General features: G+C 34.5%; 1 protein-coding gene across 6 annotated transcripts in view; it reads right to left on the bottom strand.

Moving 5' to 3' along the window:
• Qtman (queuosine-tRNA mannosyltransferase) overlaps positions 1-19,420 on the bottom strand; it is a 369,524-nt gene that overhangs the window by 287,252 nt on the left and 62,852 nt on the right. For 2 of the 6 annotated variants that reach the window (XM_076866170.1, XM_076866174.1), the window contains exon 2: positions 2,048-2,108. The exons of 2 other annotated variants lie outside the window; for them this stretch is intronic. The gene's annotated coding sequence lies outside the window, so the exon portion shown is untranslated. Of the gene's footprint in view, positions 1-2,047; positions 2,109-19,420 lie in introns of those variants that run through there. 2 more of the 6 variants (XM_076866169.2, XM_076866172.1) reach the window with 2 other exon arrangements.

Here is a 19,420-nt window from a genome sequence, read left to right as displayed (position 1 = left end):
TGGGGGAATTTTTTTCTTTTTAGACCCTTTAAAGTTAGGTTAGCTTTTTGTTTTCTTTGACAGGTTTTGAAAAGATTCAAGAAACAAGAGTTATGGTAAAGAATGTATCAATTGCCTAACACAATTAATGTTGAGTATAAAATGTTGACAGTTTGAGCCATGTGAGAGATTAACATTATTTAAAAAATCAGGTTTACAAAGCATCCAAGTCATAAAGCTACCTGCTTAAGAGGCCTGAGACCAAGAAATATATGATTCACAATCACATAATCTTATTTAAAATCTGATAGTATGAAGGTAGCCCATGAAATTCAGCAAAAAAAAAGGAGAAGAAGAAGAACTAACATAATTATTATAATTTTTAGGTCACAAGACATAGGAAAGTAAATCAGCTGCTATTCTGACCCTGATTTCTCCAGATTTAATAATCTGAGGAAAAAATTATAACATTAGAATCTGAATGTCTTATGCCTTCACAAGGAAAGACATGGTAAATGACTGAAAAAAGAATGTGTAAAGGATTAAACCACAAATCATCTAGAAAGTTGCCACAGATACAAACAGAAAAACCGTCTCTTCTATCCTATTCAATTCTGTACTAGAAGCAAAGCTAAAACAAACGAGAAAGCCAAGTGTGTGCTATTTCAACCTTCAACTAAATATACTATCTGAATCTGGTGACTAAAAACACCAATAAACTATCATCTCTGAGAGTGTGACCTTTTTCTCTCTAATGCACAAGATAAGTAGAAGTGGAGGTCCATTTTCTACACACCAAATGAAAAGAAAGAATGAACTGTGACAAGACCAGATCCCATGCTGGCATATTTTCACACTAAGCTCAGTATCATACAAAAACAGTATGTTTCTCCCTGCCAATCAGGGGAGGAGGGGGGAGGAGTTACACAACTAATACAGTGCTGATAAATAATACTAAAAGTCTACCAGTCTTTTCCTCCCGCAAATCTCCATCAAATCAACTGTTAAAAGAAAACCAATGGCTGTTATAGAAATAGCAAACACTAAAGCACTTGCCTCAGATGTCACACATGGAGACATGGAGCATTCACCACCTGAGCCTATCTAATTTCTCACAAAATGATCCCCTGCCCAGTTTTGTTCAGGGCCACAGAATCTGATAGCAAGTCACGATCAGTGTTGGAAAAGGCAGTAGGGGAGTGAGAACATGGGGAAGAAACCAAGTGAGAGCAGTGGCCAAACTTCAAACAATATTCATGCTTCTCTTATTATTCAGATTCATGCCTATGCTTATACTCAATACTTAGGGACAACAAAAGCTGTGTTAAAGGGTTCAGGTACAATTATTTACTTTGTTTGGCATGTCTAAATCTTCTGTGTAATTAAAGAATGCTTTATGTTGCTCCTCAGTGTTCTCCTTTTACATTTTCTTTTCTTTGCTCTAGGATATACTGCTGATGTTATTACTACATGGGACACTGATAGTTGTAGGCAAGGAGTTTATGTATTGCCAATGGCTCAATGAACTTTAGTTCAACAAGCAATAGGAGGTAAAACCAGAAATCAAAAAATAATAAAAGGTGTAGAAGAAGCCAAGCAATGGGCTTTTTTTTTTCTTTTTTCTTTCCTATTTGTCAATGGTGGAGATGAAATTTGGGGGGTTGTGGTGGGGGGGGGGGGAATCTGGAAAAAGCAGCCAAGCTAACTTGACTACAAAGAAAGATTAAAGGAGTTAAATGTGTACAACTTGGCTGACAACCAAGAAACAATATGAGAGCTGTCCACAACCTCTAAAGTATATGCATAGAAAGAGGAGTGAGGAATTTTAATCTACTATAGAAGTATGAATATATGAAATAATAATGAGATAAAATAAAAATAAAGAAATCTGACTTCAAGCAGCAGGGAAGTGATCTGGTAAAACTTACGAAACACTGCTTCCTTCTCTTTAGAAACTTTGATCATCTTACTGACCCACATTGCAATAAACAGCACATGATAGAAAACGTCACAGACTGCCAAAGGACTAAATTGATGGAGACACAAAAATTACACAAAATTCACTTACCTGATAAACCAGATATACCAATATCTCTGCAGATGTCGATTCAGGCCTAATGCAAAGGTATCTGCCAGATCACAAAGGACATAATTAAGTTGTTATCTTAAAAATAAATCCAGTCTGAATTCTGAATCTTGATCTGGACAAGAGCTGACTTGGATTATCTGGTCTGTCTCTTGGATATTACAAGATGGGAAAAGAATGTCTAAGAATAGAAATGTGCTCAGTGATTCTATACTTATTTTTAATTAGTAAGAGCTTCTTCAGTCTTCCCAAGGATTCCCCAAATCAATTAATAATAATAATAATAATAATAATAATTCAGATTAAATGTCCTTAACCTTGGTCAATGGATGATTTTCAGAAGTCTATGTACTCCTGTATGAAGAACGTAAAGTTTGTGGGTTTATGTAAATGGATATGTCTCTAGAGAGAAGGTCAATAGTTTGTCAAATTTGCAAGAAGGCCCATAATCCAAAAAACTGTCAAAAACCTCTGCAGAGAACTGCTTAAAATCTCAAGGGGGAGTTGGAATGCATATGGATAATCAGTCCAGGTTTGAGGTTTTCATCCCAAACAGAAGTACACAAACACTTGCTGATCTGGGGAAAATACATTAGGAACACTACTTTCTGGAAAGCAATACATCAGATGTAAACTATTACTTAACTCACACAACCCTATGTTCCCTAAAGGCCTTGTACAGTCTTGAAAATAACTAAGATGTTACCATATACCCCATAGTAGATAACATGTGCTGCATATATTAAAGTCAGAGGTATAGTATAACAATGCTGATGGGGTCAGAACTGGGGAAAAAAAAAAGGACCATCTGAAAAGCAAAAAAAAAAAAAAGAGAGAACCAATAAAAGCAAAAGGAAATGTGGCTCCCAAACAGTTCACATAGCACAAAATTACAAAATTAGCCAAACACATCTCTTAAAATAATAAATTTTTAGCAGAAATAACAAAGTCATAATAACTTGTATCAGAAAGAAACCATGGAGAAATTTCCAGGAACCAACTATGAACAAGATGGGAAAGCATTCATAGCCACAGAGAACATCCTGGAGCAGGTATGTCGTAAATAAATAAATACATGCAAGCTAAAAAGATAAAAATCAAGTAGAGAGGGTAAAATTACTTTTCAAAATGACGTGTTTCAAATAATGATCATATAGTACATTTTCTCCCAAAATAATATTGAACATCTACCAGGCACTGCTATCAATGCTGAGAATTCAGCAGTGAACAAGCCAAACAAAGCCCTGCCCTGCTGGAGCTTAATTTTGGGGAACAGCAGAAGGATGCCAGAAGACAAACAAGTACAGCAGCAATATCATTCCAATTTGTGACACATGATATGAAAGAAATAAACAAGAAAATGTGATCAAAGCATGAGAGAATGACCTATATATACAATCTATTAAGTCACAGAGATCTTCACTCCAATTCTCAAAGTCAGTCAGGGTCTTAGACAATTGAGACCAAGAAAGAACCATGGCAACAGCTATTCAGACACCTGCATTTCAGAAGTAAGAACAGAATAAGAACTATGGAAGCAAAGTATTACAACTTCATTGTCTGCACACTCCAAAATGCACACACCTAGAATGAGTGATGATTTTTTGATACATTCTACCCTTAGAGGATAAGCCTGAGGGACTGGGGTTGTGGCTCAGCAGAAGAGTGCTTGCCTAGCAAATGCGAGGCTCTGGGTTTGATCCTCAACACCACATAAAATAAATAAAATGAAGGTATTGTGTCCAACTACAGCTAAAACATAATTTAAAAAAAAAAAAAACAGCCTGAGAATATGTCATTGCACAGCACTTACCAAAAAAAAAAAAAAGGTCATATGTTTCATGTAATATGTGGAAACTAGAGAATAAAAAAGGGAAAAGGGAGTAGTGATCCCATGAAAATAGAAGGGAGACCAATGGAGTAGGGAAAGGGGAACAGAGGGAGGGAGGAGTAGAGGGAAATGGGAATTAAACTGACATTTTATGCTACATACACGAACAAGTTTGTCACAATGAATCCAACTATTATGTGTAGTTATAATGCACAATAAAAATGCTTTTAATTTAATAAAATAAAATAAACTGGCTGATGACACTACATACTTTGTACCCTTAACACAAAGAATCACATTCTATCTAAATTTTCATCAAATTCCATTCAATTAAAAGAATTTTGGTTTTTGTTCCTACAGATGAATCTGATTAACTTCTGCCAAAGAAAGAGGGTGTAAGGTTGCCCAAAAGGACCCCAATAATCCTTACCTCTAGGGAATACATGCCTTTGTATATATTGTCCCATATCCCATATCAGGGTTGGTGTGAGTGACCAGAAGAACACAGTGGAATCCATGGTGTCTATCCTAAAACCATGCTGCAGTTTCCTCTTTGCTGTCCTGGATCACTCGTTTTGGAAGAAGTCAGCTGCCAGTTGCTAGTTGTGAAGGCACTCAAGAAAGGTACAAATGTCTCTTGCCAAATAGCCAAAATCAACTTAAGAGCCATATAAGTAAGTCATTTTCTAAGCAGACCATCCAGGTTAGTTACCCCTTCAAATGACTGTCTCCCTGACTTACAACTTTACTATAACTTATGAAAGATCAAGAAATTGAACCACAGTAGGACTGTAGTCCCTTTCCAGCATGCACCAACCTCCTTATTTAAGGAGAAAAAATTAAAACTCTAAAAACTACATGTTCAACTCATTCTTCCACAGGAAACCCAGGTTCAATCAAAGCCATACAAGATTTACAAAACAGAAGTAAACCAAAATAAAAGTTGTGGCCAACTACAAGATCACATCTTGGGTGAAAACATTTTGTATTTTTGAGATTCCTAGCAAACAGCAATGAGTGTCTCCTAAAATAGTATCATAGTGTGTTTATCTTGGCTTGGGCTATTCCTAGCTATTAACAGTCAAGTTTGGTTCTGTAGCACTTCTAGAAATTAAGAAGCATGTAATATAACTGAGTATGTTTAAACACCTAGCTATCTGCAACTCAAACTAGCTGTTACCTGCAACTGAGAAACCACTCTATCATATATATTCTCCCATTTCATAACATCTAAACTCCTGTCTCATGGTTGCCCCTCTTTTTTTTCCACTACTGAACCCTCTACCTGTGTACTGAATCCTATTTATTCTGCCATTTCTAGGAATTTCGTCCATCATTTTCCTTCTTTACCTCTAGCTCCAATCTTGTCCTCTTCACTGGCTCCTGCTCCTCTGCCAATAATATACTTATTACCAACTATCCCTATCAAGCTTCCAAAAACAATAATGGACGTTCATTGTCCTTACTTCAACTTTCATTCAATGCTCAATTAACACATCTTGATTTTCCTGTCTTTACTGAAATAGCTACTCGGGTTGGACAAAACCAACCAGTTGTACACTTTCATTCTTTACTGTACTATGGCATGGGGCACTTCTACTAACCTGTCTCTTTGAAATTACCTCCTGCTGGTTTCCACTGCACCACTGCCTTACAGTTCTCCTCCAGCTGATGGGTTTTCGCTGTTTTACAACAGTCTCCTTTTCTAGGAGTTTTCCAAGGCTTTACTCTTTGAAGTCTTAGGGTTTCATCCTGTTTCCTAACTTCAGAACTTCAATTAAATCTATATATTCATTTATCACACCCAGTACAAACCTGTCCCCTGGTTTCTTCAATACTATAAGCTAATCATTTCTATCGACCTATTTGTACATCTCACTTTATCAGTTGTTGTACCATATTATAAAACCCTCCCTAAGTAAAAAGACAACTTTAAAAGAAGTTCAGACTCTATTACTGCTATCCAATACCACTAGCCAGGTGTGCTTATTGAGCACTTGAAATATGGCTACACTTAATTGAAAGGTACCATAAATGGAAAATATACAGGGTTTTAAAGACAATGCAAAAAAAAAAAAAAAGAATGAGAAATATCTGAATCATTTTATACTGTTAAAATAATAGTTTATACACTGTGTTAAACTACATTGGTAAAATGAATTAAGCACATTTCTTTTTACTTTTTAAAGTGGCTACTAAAACTTTTTTTAGGTATGTGATTTGCATTATCATTATAGGAAATCATACTGCTCTACACATAAAAAAAGAATACAGAAGTTAGGAAACAGTATTCACAAACAATAAGGTTAAGAAAATGAGGGGAAAAAATACTTTTCTATACTATAGTATAGAAACCTACTATTTAATCCAAACAGTTTATGGACAGATTTATAGTTACTGTTAAAATAAGAAGGTTATGTCCTGGAATCCAGAGTTAAATAACTGCTTTAGCCAAATACAAAAATGCTGAAAATTATAATGTCAAAATACTAAATCATATCCTGCAAAGGTCTAATAAAATCACAAACATATAAAAATACAAGTAGCAAACATTTGATATGTGTTACATGAGGATATTACATAATATAATAGCACACCTCTGAAGTAGATAATATTGTTATCTTCCTAATTAACAATGTAGGAAACTAAAAGCAGAAACTAAAAGGGTTAGGCAACTTGTCCAGACCATATTCTCAGTAAGCAACAGAGCAAGACCTCACACCCGGGCAGCCTTGTTCCAAATTTCATCCTCTCAACCACCACTGGATAGAAGTGTAATTCAAAAGAACAGCCAGCTTCAAATGGTTCCCAGTATTATTACACTTAGCTACTTAACTAGGACTAGAAAAAATCAGATTAAACAAAGTTTCCAGGACTGAAGATGTAAGCCAGCAGTAGGGCATTTGTCTAACATGCACAAGGAACTGGAGTTTAATCCCAGCACCACAAAAAGTAAAATACAGCTTCTTCCAAGTATGAATATAAATATAAAAACTCATAGAAAATTGAAATTCAGAAGCAAAACTATATAAAAGAAGGAGGGTACACGAATGAAATCATCTACAGAACACAAAAGAGCCTTCTGTGAGCCTAAGATGTTCAAAAGATAACTCCTCATGAACAGAAAACATAACTATGGACAGAGAAGTGGAAGGGCCTCAGAACACGATGTGCCCCCTGAGAGAGCAGAGAAATGTGGGACCTTGATCCATATCCATGGACCTTCAGAAGATCCCCATATACTGCTTCTTCACAAAGTTGTATGGGTGGTAGGACTTGGGGGTTAATTCTTGAACTAATTTCAATATTTTAAAAAACTTACAGAAATAATTTGTACTCTAATGATAGGACTATACTACCTTTGATATTTTAAATGAAACTTGGCATTTTTTAACATATTCCAAAAAACAATATTCACAAGGTCAATATATAAATAAATGCTTGGGCAAAGACAAAAAAATTGATTGAATACGCATGCTTATCTTTAAAAGGATACACCAACTCAAACTAAAAAGCTTCTACACGGCAAAAGAAACCATCTGTGAGGGGAATAGAGAGCCTACATCTTGGGAGCAAATCTTTACCCCTCACACATCAGATAGAGCACTAATCACTAGGGTTTATAAAGAATTCAAAAAGCTAAACACCAAAAACACAAATAACCCCTGAACAGACACTTGTTAGAAGATGATGTACAATCAATCAACAAATACATGAAAAAATGTTCATCATCACTAGGAATTAGAGAAATGCAAATCAAAACCACTCTAACATTTTATCTCATTCCAGTCAGAATGGCAGCTGTTACGAAGACAAACAATAAGGGTTGGCGAGGATGTGGGGGAAAAGGTACACTAATACACTGCTGGTGGGACTGCAAATTGGTGCAGCCAATATGGAAAGCAGTATGGAGATTTCTTGGATAATTGGGAATGGAACCACTATTTGACCCAGCTTCCCTCCCCTCGGTCTATACCCAAAAGACTTAAAAACAACATACTACAGGGACACAGCCACATCAATGTTTATACCAGCACAATTCACAATAGCTAAACTGTGGATCCAACCTAAATGCCCTTCAACAGATGAATGGATTTTTTAAAATGTGGCATATATACACAATGGAATTTTACTCAGCAATAAAAGAGAATAAAATCATGGCATTTGCAGGTAAATGGATGGAGTTAGGGAAGATAATGCTAAGTGAAGTTAGCCAATCCCAAAAAACCAAATGCCAAATATTTTCTTTGATATAAAGAGGCTGATTCATAGTGGGATAGGGAGAGGAGCATGGAAGGTATAGAAGAACTCTAGATAGGGCAGAGGGTTGGAAGGGAAGGGAGGGGGCATGAGTTAATTAATGATGGGGGAATGTGATGATCATTATTATCTAAAGTACAGGTATGAAGACACAAGATACAAATTATATGTGAATATACTATGTATACAACCAGAGATATGAAAATTTGTTTACTATATATGTAATAAGAATTGTAATGCATTCTGCTGTCATATATAAATTAAAAAATTACATTTAAAAAAAGGATACACCAAAACAACTGACAAAACTAACTGTAAGAACATAAAGGAAGTGAGAGTCAAGAGACTAGGGTATAGAATGGAAGACTCATAACCTTTTAGCAGTAAAAACTTTTGTACTTTTTGAATTTAAACCAAGTGAACATGTGAACATGGTGTTTTAAATTTTTTAAAATAATCTTAAAGTCCAAAAATAAAAATAAATAAAATGCTGTTGAATAGTAAAAACTGTGCAAATATATTATTCTTACATGCATAAAGGAGTCTTAGATGTTAACAAGATTAAGGACTTTCAGCCTGGATAAAAGAGACTGGCATACCACAAAGATGCACCATTGTTACCTCAGTCCTCTGCACCTCTACTACCAAAGACAGAAACAGAAAAATGCACACAGAGGCCATCTCAGATACTGGGTAATGCTGTTCAAATGGTCTATCTCAGCATCAATGTGCTGAAAGATCACCAAAAAGACATATATAAACATTTAAACAGTCAATTAGTTCAATAAACTATCAATATAAAACTATATTTTAAAAAATCATGTTATTTAGGAAAAATAAATCTCTTAAGAAGTCAAAGAGGTAGAAGAGCTATGTTGCAAAGCTGGTGTTTGACCTCTTAAAACAAAACTTCCCTAAAGCTACAGTCTTAACAGTTAAGTTATTTGCTTAATGCTTGCAAACTTAAAATACCTAAAGTTGCCAACCCAAGATAGCAACCTGAATCCTTTTCTTTGGAATGTGAGGGTCATCTGTCACCTTGATGACCATAAGTGATGTTGCTGAATGACTTACTGGCCAGATGGGTGTCCTACTCTTTCTTGCTTGAGCAAGAGAGGACCTTCCCTTCCAAAGCTGTGAGATGAGGCTGACTTTTAAAGATGAGCCAAGCTTGTTTTGTTAGAAATATATTACTATATATTCCTTATCTTTAAAGGTCTCCCATGTCAAAACTTTTCACAAAATCCACAGAAAATTATTTATTTCCGTTGATTTGCATTGTACTGCCATTGTTGATTATCTTCATTTTTAATTCAGTGATATTTTTAGCCAAATGAAATGAAGTACAATCAGTTTTCCTCAATCGGTCTTAGCTCTCTAGTTCATCTTCTGGGACCCCATTCATGTTATCCTTTAGCAACTATTTATTTCACACCAAACTAGATATCTCCCTAAAGCCTACCATTCTAGCCTCTAGGCAAATTTCTTAAATAAAAGCACTAAATCTTTGTAAACCTAAAATTTGCATTTTAAAGAAACAACTATCAAAAGATCTAGTAGTATACAGCAATTGCTCACCTCTAGCATGATTTAAAATGAATTACAATTTATTATTTTTTCAAGGAAACAAATACTGACTTTTTCCCTTTGCAAAATACTGTTTAACAGACTTTGTTAAGATTAAAGGTGACAGTGTGAAGCAAGAGTTTTTCAACTGGTAAATTTTAAATCTTTTAATAAAAGTCATAAGTTTTAATAAGACTCAGCTGGACAAAGAAGAATTAACAGTGTGTAGGTATCAATAAAGGGTGATAACCAATGATAACCTTAATCATTTACATAGAGATTTATAATTTCATTCCTTAAAGATTAATTAAATTATGTGGTATTTTGCTCACTCTTATCTCGTAAATGATTGGTTTGTATATATTTATTGACAGACTCAAATGCCTTGCTTTATATACATTTATTGATAGACTCAAATAGCAGAAGTGACTCCTTTAATTAATTAATCTAGTACTTTTTAACTTATATACTCCTGGGTGCACAACAATTGAGTTCCCTAAAACAAAACATAAAATTTCTAAGAAATTCTCAGGGAAAAAGGAACAAATTCACAGTCATAACTCTAAAAGTACATTAACTTGTTAATGTGATTGTTTAAATTAGATATATTTCTTTATTTACCTTATACTTCAAATCCACTCTTGTTAAGTAGTTGTTTCTGCCATATATTAACATAAAATTCACCCTAGATGTTGAGGAAGGCACATTGTTTGAGGATGAAGACGGATGTAGAAATACAAGCAACACACATGAACAATTAGAACAGGTAGGATAATAAAAGAAGTCTAGGCTGAAGCAATTGTTTTAAAAATGACAGCACAAAAAAAACGGGACACTTCCACAGCCTTACTTCACTGAGAATCCTGGAGAGCTCAGGTTCAGCTGCTCTGCTTAGTACCCAGCTTGAGCCTAGTTTTAGGCAGAATGCTGCTTTCTACCTTTAGCTCCACACTAGAATCACCCAGAGAGCTTAAAACTAAAAAAAAAAAAAAAAAACACTTAGGTACCAGAACAAAGGTTCTGGTTTCGTCAGTAATTTTTAGAAGCTCTTCAGATATAGACCTAGGGTTGAGAACTTGAGAAACACACTATACATTACTGACTCTCAAAGTGTGGTCTCTGGACCAGCAGCAGCATCAGCACCATCTGAGAACTTGTTAAGAAATGCAAATTCTAGCCTGGCTCCGTGGCTCCAGAGACTGAGGCAGGAGGATCCCAATTCAAAGCCAGACTCAGCAAAAGCAAGGCACAAAGCAACACAGTGAGACCTTGTCTCTAAATAAAATACAAAATAGGGCTGGGGATGGGGCTCAGTGATCTAGCGCCCCTGAGTTCAATCCTTGGTACCCTAGTAAGTGGAATCAAACTTTAAACTCAAGTTTTTAAAATTTCAAAATTTCCTTCCCCCACCCCCAATACTCTTACTGGTCCCTCCTTCCTTTCTTTCTTCTTTCATTTTTATCTTCCTTTTTGCCTGTCTTTCTGTCTGTCTTCCCTTCTCACTTTCTTCAAGAAGAAGCTTTTTTTCCTACTGGAAAGCTGGAGATTACTTAGAGTGCACATTGTTTACAGTATCACAGAGTGCAATATGAACACAGAGTACTTAGCATTCTCCCATAGCCCAGAAAGGAAAGGACTGAAATCTAAAAACAAAAGAGAAATGATAATGCAGTTATGAGCTAGTGGGAGAAACATGTATTGTCCAAAAATAGAGACACACATGATTTACTTCTCAACTGATGGGTCTAAAACAGAAGTAATTCAGGAATTTATAAGAGTGGAGCTGAGAGACCAAGACATGACTCCGGGAGGAAATATGACTGTCTCTTCTACACAGGTGGAGAAACAATGGGTACAGAATATTAGACAATAAAGCTATGTAGCTAAATGAATCCAGATTGTGACTCAACAGAATTTAACTTTGATAATAAAATAAAGTGTTTTTTACAGAATATTTTTACAGAATATTTTTGAGGCACCAATAGAAGAAAAATGTTAAAAATTAAATTATAGGAACTTATTCTAGAAAAAAATCAATAAGGTAATACTGAAAAAAATAGACAAGAGATAAAGCTGTTTCTGTTACTTAAGTGTTAAATATGATCCACTTTTTAGCCATAGCATTAAGCTATTCACATTCACTTCACATTATTTTCAGTCCTTCACTAATACAATCAATATTTCTTAAGAACTTTCCCACAGTGCTTGGAAAGGACTATCTATGCTTAATGATGAAGAGATACACAAACCAGGGCATGTGGACAAAGTTTATATAAAAAAACAGACTGTCAAATGTGCACCATTAAGTTATTAGGAATTCCAAAAACCATGATAGAAACAACAATTCTTATTGAATGACTTTTGTGAAATTCCTTAATCAACCTGTATGGAAGAAACGTTTTACTACTGTTTTGCTAGCACCATAATGATCAGCCCTCAAGTGAAGCAGCCCAGATCATCCACATTTAGGCTTTAATATAGCTAAGTAGGGGAGGAAAACATAAAATGTAGAGGTAAGCTTTTTAACATTCACATCATTCATTCCATTTTTCACTGAAGTGCTAATGAATAACTATGTTCAGAAACCCACTGTAAAATTCTACCTATGTATTAATGAGGGAAAATTGTGAAGCACAATGAGACGACTGAATTCATTAGCATCGAAGTTTTCCAGCTCTGTCAGTGACAGTCTGATGCTGTATAACATCTTCTTTAGTTCTACTATAATCTGACAATTCCATAAGACCAATTTGTCTCTGAAAACCAATTTAAGAAGCATGTATATCTACCAGACTATGTTTGAATGATGAGGCGCTGGGGTCATTTTTTTCTTGGAATAAGAGAGAACTGAACTTGTTATGATATTAGGAATGGTAGCATTTTTGCAAACTAAATATTTAAGAAACAATAAAGTACCTTTCATGAAGCTGTATATTAATAACATTCAAATGTAATCAAAGAACTAATCCTACGGTTAAAAACAACTTGAAAAGTCACCTAGTAAAGAACTAGTATTTATCCCACATGGTATCTATCAAGGCCACACAGAGTGTTAAAATTGAAACAGTAATATAAAAAGACTCCCAAATTCCTCAAGTAATAAATTAATTTGCCCCAAAAAAACTAATTCATATGTACTACTACTAAACTAAAATTCAATCACCTGTCATCTCCCTTGAATACTATAAGCAGTACATGATGCAGAAGGATTACAGATTTGGTATTTGACATTGATTCAATTTCAATAATATTGGTTGGTATAAAAATCATCTTTTAAAATATGCAGACCATGCCATCCAAATATTCACAAGCACTTGGATCTATAAGTATTAAAGGATTTGTTTAGATTTACTGCAGCTATACCTGCTGTCAAGAAACAAAATGTTGTGAAGGTTGATCAAACACATCTTTGCCTCAAGTATCATGTTAATGTTTTCCACTAACGTTGCCCTAAAAGTTAACAGTCAAAGTAGTCCAAAGGTTTCTCTTTATTTCTATATTTAAATCATCACAAGTTTGATCAAGCATGCAAATCCCTTTGGGCTCAGGGTTCCCATCAAAATGTCTTATAGGAACATTAAAAATTGAATGGGCATAAACAACTCCAACAGTGCAGAGCTCATGACAGCATTGCTGTGATCTGTGTGTTTCATGTGCAACAACACTGGGGAAGTTTGCAAGGGAGTATGAGCAACTAATTACTGTCTTTTGCTGGAGGGCAGGTGTGCTGATCTCTACAGGTGTCTCTCTGCAGCGCTCTGCCGCATAAGTTGCCTCTTGAAGACATTCACTATAAAACAACTTGCTGAAGCCCTGCTAAACATCTGACAGAAAACCAAACGGTTGGGTGCTCAGGAAGAAACATGTGACTTCTTAAAGTTACCACTAAGAAGAAATAGCAGTTGGGGAAGCTTTATATGGTTTGTGAAAGAATAGTATGAGACAGTATAAAAAGTAAATTTAACATAAAACTATATCAGTCACACACATTACACAAGGATAGTAATGTTGTCTTAATAAATACTGAAAGTTTTTCCAAGAAAACACTTACTCTCTAAATAGGAAAGAAAAAATATAACAGTGATAATCTCATAATGGATCATTATTCTTCCTTTATGAAAGTATAGTAGCCAGTGCTACATACCCAATTTTATAAGCACCTCCCAAAAACAATAATCCTGAGAAATTATCCACTATAAGAAATTGTAAACAACATGATGATAGGGCAGGTGAGATACAGTATTCATATGTGATGTCACCTACAAGATTAATATTCTTTAAGATCTTTCCCACAGTACTTGGAAAGAACTATGCTTAATGACGAAAAGACACACAAACTAGAGACAAGCATAATTGTTCTGCTACCTACTACCTAATAAACTAACACAAAAATTGGAAACTCTCTGTTTCAATTACCTCATCTAAAGATAAACAAAACTAACCCTATCATGAGTGCTGCTAAATGAGACAGTGTCCCTTACTTATTTGGCACAAGGATTGACATACACAAAATGATTAATAAATTATAATAAGCATCATGAAATCTTCCTACAGACATTTATTTGTCCATTCTTGGTAGAGCATTACCCAATCTAAAAGTTTCTTAGAAAATAAAGACTGAGGACTAGCATGTTATTTTAAAAATATGTGATGTGTTATATGGTGTGTCTTTTTAAATATATTTTTAAATGTCCAAGTTTTTGAGTGATCTATCAATAAACAAACTCATAAGCAAAACCTTTAAGTAACTCTTTACTTTTTCTAAGAAATCATTCACCTCAGTGAAAATCCCTTATTTGTAATACTAAAATTTTAGCCTCATGGGAATAATCAGAATGTAACTGTTTAAAGCAGTATCCCTCCCAGTCTCAGTAGACTAATTCATCAGAGGCTCATTTCTTCAAATCTGAACAATGCAATGAATGACCTTCTGTTCTCTTGTCCTTTAATTTCCTTCGTACTAGCCATTCTCCAGTTTTCAATGTCATCCCAACCCCTACATATGTTAAGGACTGATCTTCTGTGCTTTAATATGCATAATTATGTCACTACTCCATACCCCGAGGACCCAGTCTAATTATAAGGGAGATACTCACATACATAAGAGTATACATGTGTGCACACAAACACACATGCAAACACAAAGACACATGCAAAGTACTAGCGGAGGATGAACCAGACATCATTTCATTTGACCTTCCATAAGTCAAGGAATGCTTCATAAAACTGATGATAGCTGGGTTAAAGTAGTGCTTACAAAACAAATTCAAAGCTCCAGGCCTGGGGCCTCCATTATGGAACCTCAATTTACTGTGTTCCAACTGCATGAATGCTCTCCTCACATGGACTTAGCTGCCTTTATTCTCTAAACATAGTGGACAATCTGATGTTACCTGGCCTATCAGTCTTTCTGCCTTCAATCCCTTTTATCACCTTCTCCACCTGTAAAGACTTTAAAATATCATACCATTATACCCAACATTCCTCTTCTACTTATTTTTCCTATACAGTTGATCAGGGATCAAAAAGGCTTTGGACTTTGCAATAACAATAAAAACTTATGAATTTGGATTTTTATGCAGGCTAGTAATATGCTAACTCTGGTGATGTTGCAGGGTGGCAGCAAGTCACAGCTCCCAGTCAGTCACGTGATCACAGGGAAAAACAACCATACTCTACAACGAAGCACACACTTAAAACTTCTTAAGGAAAATTACTTCCAATTTAGAATTTAATTATTCAGGCAAATTATCAATTAAATGAGGAAATTATCCAATAAAGATATTTTATCTCACATAATCTTTCTCAGAGAAATACTACAGGGATGGAGATACAACATAAGATTCAAGAAAAGACAACAAAGTTCCCAGGTTAACAGCAAAGGAAAAATAGCAGGAAGAGAGCAGGTCTAGAGAATGACACAAAAGGAGAATGGAATGGAAGGCTCCTGGAAGATTGTCTTCAAGAAAAAAAATGCAAACAGATAAATAATTATAGGTAAATCTCTTTATAGAAAATTATAAGAAGAAACCCATAAAATGTATAGAAAATTATTATGTGAGACCCAGAAACCAAGCCAAATGAAATACAAGGTAATTATTAACTTCATGAAAAACAAAAAGTCAGGAGCAAATTTTTCAGCAGATTGCATTTCAATAGTCAACTATGAAAAGATCTACACAGTATCTTACTGTCACACCACAAATTAGCCTAACGTGATAATTTAACTATATTGGAAATAGGAGCAATAAGATGGTAATATAAAAGTATAAAATCCGCAAAGATATAATATAAAGTTAATGGACAATGTCTAAAATAAATTAAGAGAGCAATGTGTGAGTATAAAATTAAACATGATATAATAACCAGAAGAAACAGATAAAAAGTTTTTAAAAAAAGGACTAGAAAGAGTAGGCAAGGAATCACTGTATTTTCTAGTAGGCCTTTAACAACTATTAATAGTTTTAAACTAAGTGAATGTATTACTTTGACAAAATAAGAATTAAAAGAATCAGCCACATTCACAAATATGTTGCTCACAGTGTTTTTATAGTAGGAAAAAGAAAAAAAATCTAAATATTCAATAAATTATTATTGTTTCACTTTCCTATGTTCATATATGAATACACAGCCAGTTAAACTCCACATCATGTACAACCACAAGAATAGGATCCTAGTTAGAATTTTATACTCTGTGTATGTATACTATGTCAAAATACACTTTACTGTGACTGGATCTGGGGCTCAGTAGCAGAGCACTTGCCTAGTATGTGTGAGGCACTGGATTCAATCCTTAGCACCACATAAAAATAAACAAATAAAAAAAGACATACTGTTCAGCTACAACTACAAAAAAAAATTTTAAATACACTTTACTGTCATGTATATCTAAAAAAAAAAGCAAATAAAATAAACAAATGAATTACTATTTAAATAGGTCACTTTACAAATCACATTCTATCATTTAAAATGACATTGCAGAAAAAACATTGACATAGAGAATTGTCCTTATTATAAAATGAAAAATGACAAGTTAAAAACAGCTAAAGGAAAAAACTACAAATAAAAATAATAATGGTGATATTAGAATTTTTCCTTGGTCTCTTTGTACTTCTCAAATTTTCAATACTTTCTAAAGTAAACAGTAACTTTGGAAATAGAAAAAAACATTAAAAATTTATAACACAATTTATAAGTTTTGGCCCTATTAAAATAGTATCACCTCATGACATCCAAGATATAATTAAGTTCTCCCTCCCCACTGTACTTTGTATATGCAACTATTAGGATATTAATGCCATCTTCTTTGCAACAAAAGTAATTATTGAAATATCTGAGCCTGCATGTGATTAACCTGCAGAAGAGAGGATCAGGTCTAATCTACCAGTCCAGACAGACCCCATCTACAATGGTTGAATTTATGATCTATTGACATAGAATTTCTCAATGGTGCAAATCAATATGAATTCAGGAGAAACTGTACTTTAAATATAGCTCCAGAATCTGGAGCTATACCCAGGCTAGTATCATGCGGTGCAATACTTCAGGTGATGCAGAGCAATAACATGGAGCCACAGCTCCCAGTCAGCCTTGCTATCACAGGGGAAATAATCACACCCTACAGTGTACTGTGTAGCTGACCTATGATGTCCAGCAGCTTAGGTATATCAAATGCCTCTTCAACTTACGATAATTTCAACTTTCCATGGATCCACTGAGTTGTATGCCCATCTTAAATTGTGGAGTGTCAGTACAGGCTAAATGAGAAACTCTTGGACTTCTGAAGACAATCCCCCAGAAGAAGGGAATTCTAAAAGTCTAGTAAAGTATTCTATAAAACCTTTTAAACACAAAATGTAGTGACTAATTTTGAGAGGGTAATAATCATTTAAAATATAAATTCTTTGGTTGGTTGTTCTCATCAGATTATTCTTTAGTCCCATCTCACTCACATTTTCTGTCAAAGTGACAGTGAAACATTTTGCCTTTTGTCTGAAGACTTCAATAAAGCAATGTTTAAATGTAGATCTTCAGAATTTCTTGGCAGATCCACATTTATCAAGCAAAAATCCCATTTACTTAAGGATTTGGTTCATAAAATATTACTTACCCACAGTTATACCATAAATACATTAAAATTAGGATTGTTTATTGCATGAAATCAAATTTCCAAAGGAAATCAAAATTTATATGTTTAGTAAAACAAATATGAATTTTATAATGTTTGGCTTTTATTTAGAACTAATTCAAAAATGACAAATAAATTAAGCAGCACAAAGTCTAGAACCAGGAGTTTTCTGGGCATATTCAGAAAACTTCATTATCTTTGTGTGCAAAGGATTCTTAATTCTTTTTCTTAACATTCAGTTAAAAATGTAAACATTTGGTACATTTAAAAAGAAAAACATAAAAGGACTCTAACATTTCATCTTGGTGGGGCAATTTTATCCAAGAGATCAACAGCTACTTTTCAGCATACTTTTAGAATAGACCAGGCATGAGTAAAAGGAGTCACAGAGGACAGGCTATGAAGTGAAGAGCTATTTTATCCTCCCTCATTCTCCTGTCCCCAGAGGTTTGAGGAGAAAGACAGAAGACAAGGCAAAAGGGCTTTTTCAGGGTGAGGTTAAACTGTCCACTAACAACTGTATAGAAAACGGAAGGACACAATAGGATTTGTAGACTTTTATTCCTTAATTGTTTATGAACTTACAAAAAACATGGAGGCAGATAACTACCAAAGATTACCTTGCTTTACAAAATAATGTGCGAGGAGTTGGCTTTATATATTAAGTGACATGCAATACAGATTTAAATTATTATAGCAGAAAATTGCCAAAATTGTTAGGAATAATAGCAATTGGGTGTTATTTGAGCATCTCAGAAATTTTAATATAATAAAACATATAGTTCAATTTTACAAAAATTCAATTTACCATTGATTTTTCAAGAGCATATCTTCTGCATTAAGTACAATACACTCCTAAGAATTCTAGAAAATGCAAACCAATCTATAGTATGGAAAGCAGATCATCAATTGTCTAGAGGCAGAGATAGGAGGGTTGACTTCAAGAGGACAAGAGGGAATTTCTAGGGTGATAACAATGTTCCAGATCATAATTGTATAGAATGTTACAAAGCTGTATGTTTTTGTCAAAATGCATCAATCACACTGTCCACTTAAAATAGGTAGTTGTAAGCAAATTAGATCTGAATAAAGTTGATATTTAAAAAACCACATCATAACCACATACAGTAACACACAACATAATCCCAGCAACTGGGGAGGTTGAGGCAGGAGGATTTTAAGTTTGAGTCTAGGCTTGGCAACTTAGTAGGACCCTACCTCAAAATAAAAAATAAAAAGAGCTGGAAATATAGCTCAGTGACAGAGTATCTGTGGTTTCAATCACCAGTAATGAAAAAAAAAATACAATTGCTCATGGCTGTTAATCACAATAATTTTCTAAGGATTTTATGTACATTTACTGTGTTTCTGACATACAAGGCTAAAGATATCATGTGTAGAACTAGGTGTGTGATGACATTAGGTTACAGTTACCAATTATACTCAGTACTGAGTGTAAGGCTCTGCAACCCTCACTGTACTTCATGCACACTGCCTTACAGTACTGGTAGCCCTTTCTCCTGAACTAACCTTTAAGGTAAAACAATGTGCCATGTATTTAATTAGCATT

Source organism: Callospermophilus lateralis, chromosome 9 (genome assembly GCF_048772815.1).
Source record: "Callospermophilus lateralis isolate mCalLat2 chromosome 9, mCalLat2.hap1, whole genome shotgun sequence".
Taxonomy (NCBI): domain Eukaryota; kingdom Metazoa; phylum Chordata; class Mammalia; order Rodentia; family Sciuridae; genus Callospermophilus; species Callospermophilus lateralis.
This window is presented reverse-complemented; position numbering and strand designations above follow the sequence as displayed.